Source organism: Mustela putorius, unplaced genomic scaffold (genome assembly GCF_011764305.1).
Source record: "Mustela putorius furo isolate JIRA1106 unplaced genomic scaffold, ASM1176430v1.1 tig00000460_pilon_pilon_pilon, whole genome shotgun sequence".
Lineage (NCBI taxonomy): Eukaryota > Metazoa > Chordata > Mammalia > Carnivora > Mustelidae > Mustela > Mustela putorius.
The window spans coordinates 8986469-8999395 of NW_025421389.1; the positions used below are offsets into that span (position 1 = coordinate 8986469).

General features: G+C 43.3%; 1 protein-coding gene and 1 long non-coding RNA gene across 7 annotated transcripts in view; one reads left to right on the top strand and one right to left on the bottom strand.

The window, feature by feature from the left end:
• Positions 1-12927, bottom strand: part of NTM (neurotrimin) — a 948645-nt gene that overhangs the window by 743332 nt on the left and 192386 nt on the right. The gene's annotated exons all lie outside the window — the stretch shown is intronic.
• The window catches only part of LOC106006981, a 42396-nt gene continuing 36963 nt past the window's right edge, over positions 7495-12927 (top strand). For all 5 annotated transcript variants that reach the window (XR_001181413.2, XR_001181415.2, XR_001181417.2 and 2 more), the window contains exons 1-2: positions 7495-7591; positions 8099-8167. This is a non-coding gene — a long non-coding RNA (uncharacterized LOC106006981). The remainder of the gene's footprint in view (positions 7592-8098; positions 8168-12927) is intronic.

Here is a 12927-nt window from a genome sequence, read left to right on the forward strand (position 1 = left end):
AGAAAGGGTGGGATTGTGCTTCTGTACGATGTATATGTAATATTCAAAATCTCGTCCAGATATTCCTTGCCTTGCCATAGGGTTACATCTTTACAAACCCAACACAATGAAAACATCATAAGTTGAAAACACATTTAGTACAACTAACCTACCAAATGTCGTAGCTTAGCCTAGCCAACCGAACACATGGTCAGAACACGTACATTGGCCCACCGCTGGGCAGTATCATCCCACAAAAGCATATTTTTAAATGAAGTGTTGAATATCTCATGTAATTTGCTGAAGACTGGGCTGAAAGTGAAGAACAGAACGGTTGTAAGTGTACCAGTTGTCGACCCTTGTGATCACTTGGTTGACTGGGAGCTATGGCTGCTTCTGCCCAGCATCCTGAGAAAAAACGGTAGTACATCACCAGCCTGGGAAAAGATCAAAATTCAAAGTACAATTTCTATTGAATGTGGATCACTTTTGCATCATCATAAAGTAAAAAAATCGTTAAGTCAAACCACTGTAAATCAGGGAGCGTCTGTCTGTGGAAGAGGCTAAACACGAAATAACAATCATGAGTTGGGATAAAATAAGCCAGAGAAGAGAAACCCATTCTGCTCTTGTCATCACATGTGAGGAAAGAGAGGATGAGGCAGTCTGGCTCTGCAGAAGCGGGGGCAGTCCCGGTCTGCGGTTGTGGGGTAGCAAATGGCTGTGGTTATGACCGCTACACTAATCCAGAGGGCAGTGGTGTGAACCACCCCAAGATACTAGCGGAAGCGAGAACCTCAAGATAATCTTCCTCTATCTCATCATTTTATGATGAAAAGTGTTTGTCCTGGAGAAGAGAGATACTCAAACTCACTTAGACTATTAACAGCAGAATATTCACTAAAAATGGTCTCCTGACTTCTAGCCTCTGCCAACCACGTATAGCCAGAGCCTCGATACTAATTTTCAGGTTAACAAGAGCATGCTTCCCTGTATACCTCTGCTTTCTTAATCTCCCTTAATATTGTTTTCATTATGTCAACTATTTCCTCAAAACCTTCAGCAGCTACCCACTACCTAAAGGGTAAAGACCAGTGTCTCTCCCTTACATGCTCAAACTTTGAGACCCACACAGTAATATCTTTCTCTCTAGTATTGTGCGATCCACACCTCTGGAAGCACCATTTCTCCTCCTCTCTCACTTGCTCAGTAAGAACTCTTGCTCAAAACTCAAATCACAGCACATCAGCTCACAGTGATCTGTCATCTTGCAGTTAGTATCTTTACCTCATTTAGCGACGACATCACCCTGAGTTGTAGATTTATCTGTGCTGTCTTCCTACAGGACAGAGACCTTCTCTTATATTTCTTCATATACTCACAACACCTTGCCCAGTGCCCTTGCCCATAATAGATACATAAATAAGTGTTAAATGTTTGGTTTAGTGAAATTCTACACGACGGAATATTCATCCCCAAGATTTCCTATTCCTTTTGATTGTCTGCTCTAGTTCTAGGTAAAATGAGGTTACTAAGATGTCAGATCCCTCTGGCTACAGCTGGGTTCTGTGCCTCTGTGCCACCCAGCTCCAACACCTATGGAAGGCACTGGAAGATAAATATTCCCATTCTTCTGTTCCAATTGATTCATGGACTTCACTTACTATTACCACTGCATCAAACTATAATGCCAAGCAAATTTAGTATTATGGGTAAGACAAAGGATTTTGGATTCAGGTCATATTGAATTTGTGCTTTGACCCTTTTATTTACTAGTTGTGGTTTGATATTAACAGTAATCTCTCTATGCCTTGGTTTCTTCATCTGTGAAATGGGGATAGTTTTAGCAGCTGTGGCATAAGGTGATTTGGACATTAAGTGAGATACTGCACACAAATCATGTATAATAATGCTTGGCATGTAACAAACAGCCAATAAATGTTGCATTTCTGAGTCCTTGTCTTCCTTCGTCCTCGATTTTGGGTCACTCTTCTTCATCAGAGTTCTCATAGTGATTTGTTTTTTCCTTTGTCTCACTTTTTATTTCCTGAACCCTGAACTTGTTTTGATCCTGGGCCACCTCTCCTTTCATACTCACAGCTACCACGCTCTCTCTGTGCTGACTCCTGTCCAATTACTCCTTTCCACTGTTTTTAATGCATAGTCATGGAAGAATAGAGCTCTGTACTGGGTGCTGTGGAGCATTTCGGATACAATTCCACTCCTATGGGCGTGTGTTGTGACTGGCAGAAAAAAGGTCTGCATACATGGTATAGAATTTAAAATACACATTGTAGTATCAAATTAATTCTTTATGTAGGTAATTCATCAATTTTTGATCAACCAACATGTGTGGGCTGATGACCCAACTGTGTTTAATAACTTGAATTTGTGGTCAAGAGAATGGTCTCTGAAGTCAGACTTTCATTATTATTAGCTATAACATTGAGAAATGTATTTAAACTCATCGTGCCTTAGCTGCCTCATCTGTAAAATGAAGCTAATAATAGAACCTACTCCATAGGAATATGTATATCCTATATGTATATATGTATATATCTTATATACTCATGTAGGATATGTGAGGATTAAATGGAACACAATGGAAACCATGTGGAAAAACTCTTGCACATAGTTAGCACTATTTAGTATCCCTCTCTTTTCTGAGAACTTCCACTAGTTTCATAGGCTCCTGAGTGAGAATTTACTTATATTTTTAACTCACTGAAGTTAATTTGATATACAGCACTGTCTGATATCTCTTTTAGTAATTGGAAGTTGCTCTAGTTTTAGATGTAGCTAAGTGTGAGATTGGTAATAGATATTCTTCCATACGAGTTAAAAACACTTAAGAAATAGTCCCTTTGTGCTGAAGCTGGTCTCATATTTTCTTCTTGAAGACCTACAATCTTTTCCTTTAAAGCATCTTAAGAGAAGGATGAGTATTACAGTGGCCTGGGAAGCCAGTATACTAGTTACGTATTCCTATGTAATAAACTAAGTAGCTGAAAATAGCAAGCATTTCTTTATCTCACAGTTTCTAGGGCCAGAAATCTGGTTCAAGGTCTTTCATAAGGTTACAATCAGCCAGGGCTGTAACCCTTTCATAAGGTTACAATCAGCCAGGGCTGTAACCCTTTCATAAGGTTACAATCAGCCAATCAACTTGCTGGCCGGGGCTGTGGTCTCAACTGAAGGCATAATTAGAAAGGAGTAAATCAACTTAAGGTCACTCACATGATTGTTGGCAGATTTTAGTCCTTGGCCAAATAAGCCTTTCTATGGGGCTGCCTTACAACATGGCAGCTGGCTTCCCCCACAACATGGCAGCTGGATTGGTGAGCAATCCCAGAGAGAGTTGAGAGAACTTTCTCGAGATGAGAGAGCTTCAATCTTTTCAATCTTTTTATAACTTAATCTTGGAAGTGACATCCTATCACTTCTGCCATATTCTATTTGTTAGAATTGAGTCAGTAAGTATAGCTCAAGCTCAAGAGGAAAGGATTACACAAAGGTCCTGAATACCAGAAGGTGGGGATCTTGGGGGACATCTTAGTGGCTGACAGCCACAACCACTTACACAAAAGGGGACCTCTGGAGAGACTTTGTGCACAAGCAGAACCAGAGAAAAAGAAGGAAGAACTAAAATATTGCTTAAAAAGACAAAACTAACACACACAATTACCTATAATAAAATTTCCCTGACCTTTTTTTAAAAGTTTTTAAAAAAGATTTATTTATTTGAGAGAGAGAGAGACGGAGTGCACACAGAGGCAGAGGAAGAAGTAAGCTCGCAGCTGAGCAGGGAGCCTGATGCAGGACTTGATCCTAGGACCCTGGGATCATGACCCAAAGCAAAGGCAGATGCTTAACCAACTGAGCCACTGGGGTGCCTGTTTTTGTTTTGTTTTGAAAGTTATTTATTTATTTATTTATTTATTTATTTATTTTTGAGTGAGGTAGGGCACACAAGTCGGGGGAGGAGCAGAAGGAGAGGGACAGGCAGAATCCTTTGATGAGCGTTGAGCCCACTGCAGGACCAGATCTCATGACCCCAAGATCCTGACCTGAGCTGAAAGCAAGAGTACGATGCTAAACCGACTTAGCCACTCAACAGCCCCTCATTGAACTTCTATTTTTTTTTTTTTAAGATTTTATTTATTTATTTATTTCAGCGAGAGAGAATGAATGGTGAAGAGGGGCAGTGGGAAGGGGAGGAGCAGACTTCCCATGGAGCAGGGCTGGAGCCCAGGACCCTGAGATCATAACCTTCACTGAAAGCAGACCCTCAACCCACTGAGCCACTCAGGTGCCTCCTCACTGACCTTTCAGACAGCAGTTACTGTCTAGGCTCTGTGCTCAGTAGTTTATAAACTATTAGTTACCCAAGAGAAGTTCGAGGATACAAGCCTTGAGCTAGGTCCTGGTAATCAGTGAAGAATTTGTCAGGCCATGGAGAAGAAAGGAAGATAGTAAAAACAACACAAAACCAACAAATTAATCTGGCCTGCAGCCTGGGTAGAGAAAAGGAGAGAAAATAAGGAGAATGAATTGAAACAGAGAAGCAAAAGATAGGACCGGCCATAAACTACAGTCATTTTGGAGGAGCAGGGTTTTTATGCTTCTTATATCTTGGCATTTTGATGACATGCCTTAGTTGGAGACGGAAGAAGGGAGTGTGGACTACATGGCCTTTTAAGATGGACTTGGACTTCGACCATCAGGGATTCTACACCAATGGTCGCACTGATGACAGTGGTATATGTTCCCCACCAGTCACTGTGTGGTTCCTGTGGAGAAGGACCAAGATGGCGGTGGTGGCCTGGCACCCTGCGTGGGCAGAGAGTGGTTCAGGCCTGTGTGGCACTCCCCTCTACCCTCCTTCTTCCCTCCAGGCACTAAAGCCCAAACAAGGGCCTGGGAGTGTCTTCCAAACTTCCTCCCCCAAAGCCTGGGAGAACTTGTCAGTCGCAATCAGCCACCAGCGTGGGTTCCCCCAGCCAGGCCAGCTGGCAGGAAGGCTGCCAAGACAGCAGATCTGACGAAAGAATTCTCAATCACATTTACATGTGCATGGTGCAAAAAGGGAAAGGAAGGGGGGGAAACCTCTCCGGAATCCAAAAAGAAAGTCACTAACTAATCCACCAAAAAAAAAAAAAAAAAAAAAAAAGAAAAAAGAAGAAAAGAAAAAAAAGGAAAAAGAAAGAAAAGAAAAAAAAAAGAACCACAGATTTGTCTCAGATGTTCTCAAATTGCTGTCCTTAAAAGCTCTGCTTCCCCATCTTCCTCCTCCTCCCATCCGTCCAATTGCCCAAAGAAAGTCTCTAATTTTGCCTTAATTTGTGCCTTGGTTGCAAGAACAAAACAGAACGTCACTGCAGCTTTCCCCTGGCCCCTCTCCTTGGCCCCTCAACAGCTGTGCTTCCTCAATGGCCTGATAGAGCCCTTTCTCCGCCATCATTCCCTATTCTTTACCAAGCCGGTCCTCCAGGCGCTGGGCCCAGTGGCTTACTGGAGGGGGGGAGTCCCGAGATGGCAGCCTTCTCCACAGTACTGCTGTACATCAAAGGGTCATATTCACACGGGCGTTCCCCTTGACCTCTCTGGGAGCCAGGGGCAGTGGGCTTTGGGGCAGGGATGAGCAAAATGTGAAATGACCCAGGAAGGGGTGACACAAAATGCAATTTTGCAAAATTACAGATATCTTAGGCATTCTGCCAGGACCCTGGGGGTAGTAACAAATTTGGGTATTTACATCATTTTTGAAATAAAAAATAAACACACACAGCCTCCTTACTTCCTCCTAATTGAATCCTTTCCAAATATCAGATGGCACATTGTTTCTCCATTGCCTACTAATGGGGACATGGGGTTTTATTCTCAGATACAGCCCGGGCTTGAACCAGACAAGCTCTTCCTTAGAATCCTCACTCCCCTCTCTCTCGGGAGGCTAATTTAAGTCCCCTCTCAGGGCTTCCACCCCTGCCTCCAACAAGGATGAGAGTTCTAAGGAGCTTCTAATTAATCTTTGTAAATTGCTCTGCGATCCTGGGATATAAAGGCAAAGTATTATTAGAAAACGCTGGCTGGGTTAGTAGCCGGCCATAAAAGTCGGAAGCTGATCAGCTCACTTTTCATGCTGCAATTATTGGAAATGGTTGCAAGTGGTTTTATGCGATGGGCACATCATAAGTCCTTAAGAAAAGCACGGAGCAGGGACCTAGGGATGTACACTTGTGACTCAGGGCAGGTGTCAGGAAAGAGAGTTTGCAGCCAGTTAATCTCTGAGCTCTTGCCTGCACAAGTCAGAGTGCAGCAGAATCCAGCAAGATGTCATGGACCTCTGTATTTTGTGTTCTGCTAGACCTCCTCCTCCTACTTTTTTGAGCATTTAGGAAAAAAATCCCTTGTGACTGAAACGGGCCCTCAAAAGCAAGCAGTCCCCATCTCATTAGTGGGAGGAGAGCCTCCTTATGAAATCTCTAGCCAGGCTCTCTCTGCACAAGTGAATATCTGATTTAAGGGGGGAAATGAAATCATTTCTCAGGGGCTCATCTATGAGGTTCATGCAAATCAAAGAATAGAAGAGATGCCTGAGAAATTTAGGATCAAGAACCCTTGATTTCTTAGCCTCACTTGTGACTTATTTCTGCCCATTCACGAAGCTTTAGCTAAAATTTCCTGCCTCAGAATTGTTGCGTGATGAGAGAGGGAGGACTCTCCTTGCTCTCTCTTTGCATCTATATCTGCATTAATCAGATATTAATCCACCCCTCCTAGGATATTTGGTGGAGTAACTAATTAATGTTTAAAGAATGCTCTTTGAACACAGAAAAGCACAGTGTCTGAGTGTAAGGTGCTATCATTCTTCTGAATTGCACATTTGCAAGGGTGATTTTTGTGGGAGCATATGACCTTCAGAAGAAAAATGTCCAATTACAGCAGTTTGTTTATTATTTCACGTTAAAACATTGTTAACACAGACATTTTCCCTTAATATTTTATGAAGAAGATCTCGAAGACAGATTTAATATTTTAATATCTATTTGCCATGAGGGCTAAAGAATTAGATCAGGAGAAGTATGTATTGTGTGTGTGGTGGAGGGGAAGGTTGGGTGGGAGGGGTACCATCATGAGGCTTCAAATTTCTCTGAAATGAGTTAAATTAATTCAAAGTGCGGAGAGACTGTCTTCTCTACTCTCCAGGGCCAACGGGATGGTATTCAGCTTAGGGGTCTGAATCCAGTTGGAAAACCGCAGAACGTAATCCGTTCTTTTGGAACTGAGAAGTCTGAGAGCAGCTTTGCTCACAGCTTCCCAAGCACTATGGAAATAGGCTAGTCATGCCTTCGGGGTACTCAAAGGGAGCAGGAGAGATGGGTGCCCCCCCTGTGACAACCGAACTTCCTACGGAGCCACTGTCCGAAAGGAAGTCCCTCCCACTAGAATCCCTCAGAACCGGTTAGCAGGAAGCACGGGCCTTGATTGACAGAGCAAAGGATTAGCAGGCAGGAACTGGAGACAGTAAAGCTCACCGGTGCTCAGGCCTGAGGCGGCGGTGTCACCAGAAAGCTCAGGAAGTCTGAGAAGGGACAGCTTTTTGATTTTTGAGGTATTTGCGCAACAGAACAGTGGGGGCTGGTGGGGGGAACATGACATTGATTACCATGAATATTATCAATATGTAAATTATTAACTCTGTACCAAGAACTGTCCCAAGTGCTTTGAAGGCATTATTTGATCGTTCCTCCCACCGCCTCTGAGGGAAACATTACGCTCTTTTTCAGATGATAAAATGAAGGCCTGTCCAGAGTGAAAACAAAGCAAAACAAGTCAGTGGGGGGAGCTCAGATTTAAAATGCAGGCAGCCTAACTGCAAAGCATGGCTTAACTGCTAAGTTAACTTTAGCAGTATCTTACTTAAATATAGAAGTGCAGCTACTGCTAGGGTTCTAAAAAAAGCCCAGGGGATTCATTTACATACAGTTAGTGCTCCTGGCTGACGGGCGGAGGAGCTGGACTCTTTCTCCACGTTTCTCATAAGCTGGCTAGTGCCAGTTGGTAGAGATTCAGTCCATATTTCCTCCTCAAGGCTATTCTTGATGTTCATTTAAAACAGATTTCGCCAACCTAGGAAACCCTCTCAAAGGTAGAACTTTCCGGCAGCAGCACTTTCTGCGTTTTAGGGGTGAGTAAGACTGGCTCTTTTGGAGGGGATATGGAGGGTGGGAGTGGGAGGTGTGGGAAATGCTTTAATAGGCTTTTTGATTTTTCAGTTAAGAATTGGAACCCTTCCCCCTCCCAAGAAAAGAACAGGAGCCCAGTCTAGAACGGGATTTTGAGAGCATCAGGATGGAAAGGCTCTACACAATAATGTCAAAGCCTGTGTTCTTTATGGGCAGAGCAACATCTCTGGTGAGTTAGGATGGCTTAAGGCAGCTAATTTGTCTCCCTGGAGAAGAGGAAGGCCACCAGGAGAGCGAGGGCCCAGGGAGAGCCTGTAAGTGATGGTTTTAGAAGTGTGATGTCGGATGTCTCTGAAATAAGTCTCCTCTCCTACCACCATGTGACCAGCCTCTTTCGGGGACAAGGGAAAGAACAGTATTGGCATTTGGGGAATGACACAGTGAAGAGGTGCCAGAGGGGATGGAAGCCTGAGCAGACAGCTAGGGCAGACCTCTGGAGGTCTGTGGAGAGTTTCAGAAACACAAGAAAAATGAGCAGGCTCCACCCACCAAAGGAAAGAGAGCCCCTTGGAGGGGTCTGTGAATAGGAAGAGGAAAGCATAGTCCAAAGACTGAAAATTGGAATTTTTCCAGAAGGAAAAAGCATTTTCTTTGAAAACACATGTGGCATTCCCAATATCATACACTCTTCTAGCAATAACCCTACTATTCTCTAAAATTTTATTGCCTCCCTGGATTTTCTGTTTCTCTCCTGACCAAGTACAACTCTATTACTATCCTCTTAATGGCTGCCATGACTTACAAAAGAGGGAATTTTTGCTGCTTCCCTTATGACAGTGGTTTCAAGGGTCTATTCACATGACCCACAAGGGACCAAATGCAATAAAACAAACAAATATATTCTTTAATTTCTATAAGAAAGATAATATGATGAATGTGGCTAGCAGGATGCAGAGAGTAAGAAGAAATGCTAACTTACTTTACTGAATGCAGATATAAGATGAGGAAAATCTATGGCCCCATTGTCAGCTCTGAGATCCAGGGGCTCTGGAGAAAGATCAGTTCAGTTACAGACTTCTCCTTCTCCCCTCTCTTTTCCTTCCATTAACTTTTTCCATCTGTCAGGTCACTCTGCCAAAAGGCCACAGTCCTATGAGCTCTCAGTCTTATGGAAGACCCTAGGCTACCCCGAATCCTGGTGGAAGTGTGCCTGGCCCTTTGTTCTTTTTCTCTCTGGCTCATAGATCCCGATTTTCCTGTGCCTATAGCGTGATCTACAGCCACCCGCAGAGGGCAGGGGTGGCAGGTGGGTGGGTGAGGGCCAAGTCACTGTCTGTGGCCTTACAGTGCTGATGTGTAATCACAACTCAGCCATATACCGTAATGTGGCCATAAAGACCTCAGAACCACAGTATATGAGAGTTATGCCTGAAATGAAGTCCAATCTGTGATAAAGCAGCCAGCATTAATGCCACAAATATGTGACAGCGGGCAGAGAAATGACTGATTGGGGATGTTTATAAATATAGGAAGTGAGCTGTTTGTGGCATCCAATAGAGGGGGTTAGCAAAATGAAGACAGATGGCGGCCGATTAGCTCTTACATTCCTTTATGGCTGCCAACCCACACAGAGAGCTCCAGGGCTCAACTTCATGGCACCTCCTCCCAGTGGGGCCCTCCAGGTATGTTAGAGACCGGCTCCACCTCCTGGCTCGGTGTAGAACTACAGCTCGCTTCATAGCGGCTGCTTCTGCAAATGACAGCAGGCCAAGATGTGGTCCAGCACAGCCATTCCAAAGATTGCACTGACGCACGGGAACTTCAGCCAAAACCCTAGGATTTACTCAACTGACTCATAGTATTTTTCATAAAAACATTGAACACTATGTTGGGGAAAAGATTGTGAAGACCGCATCTAGTCCAACTCTCCAAGCGGTGCAGACATGCCCTCTCTGTCTTTGCCCAGCCTGAGGAAGTATGCTCTTTTCCAAGGTGAAGGTTTCCCTTTTGTCATTTTATTGACTCTAGATTCAAGCGTTAAAGGTCTTACCCTAGAGCTCCCGTCCTTAGTAACATATTGAGCCAGGAGTAGCCAAGACAGCCCTTCACAAGACAACCTTGCAAATGTTTGAAGAGGTCTTATGCCTGTGTATGGACATGGCTTTGGTTCCCTCAAAGGACCACTGCAGGATCTAACGTCCTTTGTTCATGCAACGCACACACAGGCTGTTCGACCATCCTGGCCACTTCAGACCTCTGAATGTGGTGCAGTTGTTAGCATGGTACTCCGAATATGTCTGGTTGACTCATAGTAACGCATCGCTCCTAAATGTTTTTCTTCTATGTCATATGAAAGGGGGAAGGAATCTCACTCTTGTAACTTGCTAAGAAACTGACAATTAGTAAAACCAGTACATGGTTTTCCTCTTCGTTTTTCACTCTACTAAAATGAAATTCTTCTTCAATCCATTAACCTCTTCCTAATTCCCAGCCTCCATGTTTTTCATTGTTCCTCAGAGCAGGATTCAGACCAGAAACTGTCAGCAAAACTTTCCACCCTCCTCTGTCTCTATAATCAATCCTGATCTCAAGCAGAGGAGATTTAAAGTACATTAGCCCAATACCTGGTCCTCTCCACCAAATATTACCTTGATTTGGACTTTGCATTTCTTTTGATTGCTTAAACTCCATTTTAGTCCCCAAATCCAGTGTGCTCCTTGTTATGCAGATGTGGTTACTGGCAGCCTGTCTTTCTTCCTGTGACTGTGCTGCTAAGCTTCCAGGCCTTGAGATCTCCAGCCCAGGGTGTTCTTCCTAATGCTACCAAACTTCCCTCCAAAGACATCATGTCCCTAATCCCTCCTCCCTCCATCAAGCTGTGCACCTAGCAAAGGACAGTCAAAACATAAATACTCCATGTGCATTATCAGACTGCATCCGCACCAGAACCCTAGGAGGTAGGGAGCTAGCAATATGCCTCCACTTAATAGATGCAGGAATTGGGACACAGGGAAGTTAAGAAGCCTGTGGCACACAAGTGGCAAATAGCAGGAAAAGTATTAAGCCCATCTAGTCTGAGTCGAGAACTTGGTCCCTTAAAGACCATACCCTGAGGCCAAATGATGAGTACTTTCAGAGAATGAAAGTTATTTCATGTACCTGATTCTCTGCCACTGTCTCAGTCTGGAATTGTTGCCAGTTCTCACCCACCACCCTTTCCTATAGACATACTCTGTGGAGCATGAAAATATGTTGTCCTGATGTATTGGCCTTTTCCCTAATCCCATTTTCCATTACTCAGATCTACCCAAAGGACCCTCTTAAAGATCCCCTACCTCCTGCAGTTAGCTAGGGCATGCCTAAATCTAACATGAGATATGACATAAACCTATATTTGAATAATTTGCTTTTTGAACCTAATTATATGATATTGCATTTTCCCCGTTAAATTCCATCATCTTAGATTTGTGCCATTCCTGCAGCCCGACAAGATCTTTCTGGATCCGATCACCTGATAAATTTGCTTTTCCTCCCAATCATGTCATCTGCAAATTTGATAAGTGTCATCTTTATGTCTCCATCCAAGTTGCTGATGGAAACGTTTAATGATAGAGGACAGAGCCAATGTCCTGTGTATCCTGGCAGCCCACTGCCTGACATTGATCAATTAGTTGTTCAGCACCTGTTGGCTATAGTGTTCATCCACTTACTAATATACCTAATTTTGCTAATATTCAGCATAAATTTCTTCATCATTCCAACAAAGCTATTCCAAAAGGCCTGTAAAATATATTCCTGAAATACCAATTCACTCTGTCTACTACATTTCCCTGGAAGAGACTGTCAGAGTAGGAAATGAGGTTTGTTTGACATGCCCTAATATTAATAAATCTAAGACTGTAGGAAATCACTATTAATCCACACTGTGCATTATAGGAGTCTAAAGAACACCCCATACCTTCAGGGCATTGGTTTCTAAGCTGTCTTTTGCAGAGTCCTAGATTTTCTTCAAGGTGCTCCAGAAGCTGCTGCAGAGGCTGAAGGAGAAAGGGAGCAGGCACCAGCCCCTTCCTTCAAAGCAGCTCCACCATTTTGTGTATATTATAACAGCATTCTATTTTAGATCCTTCTTGAAAAAGTGAGATGCAAACTACAATTGGAAAACTATTGCTTGGAAGGAGGAAAGCAATCTGTCTGTCTAGAGTTGAACTTGATTATGCTACATTGACTGGTGCTTAGGACACTCGCCTTGCTAATAAAATCAGGACCCCATTATCCACATTCGCTCTGTGCCTCGCAGAAGTGCTATCAGAGTTGATAGATAGCCTTAGGACAGAGCAACTAAGCAAGTCCATTATTGAAATGCACACATTTAAATGCCCAAAAGAACCCTTGTCATTTTTTCCCGAGCGATCTGCTCAGCGGATGTTTCTCCCATCCCCAAACATTTATTGAATGCCTCCTAGCTACAAGGTGTTTTCGAACACATAAATTTCTTCAGCCTTTACAACAATCCTAATGAGAGAGATGCACTTTTTTCTGTTTATCGATGAGGAAGCTGATGCTAACTAAAAAGAAGTTAAGTGAGTTGCTTACAATCACCCAGCCAGTGAGCAAAAGAACCAAGATTCAAATTCAGGTTCCAGTGATCCAAAAGTCCTCAAAATTTGCCTTTAGGTCTCATGAGGTATTATTATCTGTGCACTGAGATCTAATTTTTTGAGCGTTGACAATGAGCTAGCCACTGGGCTGAGCGTTTACG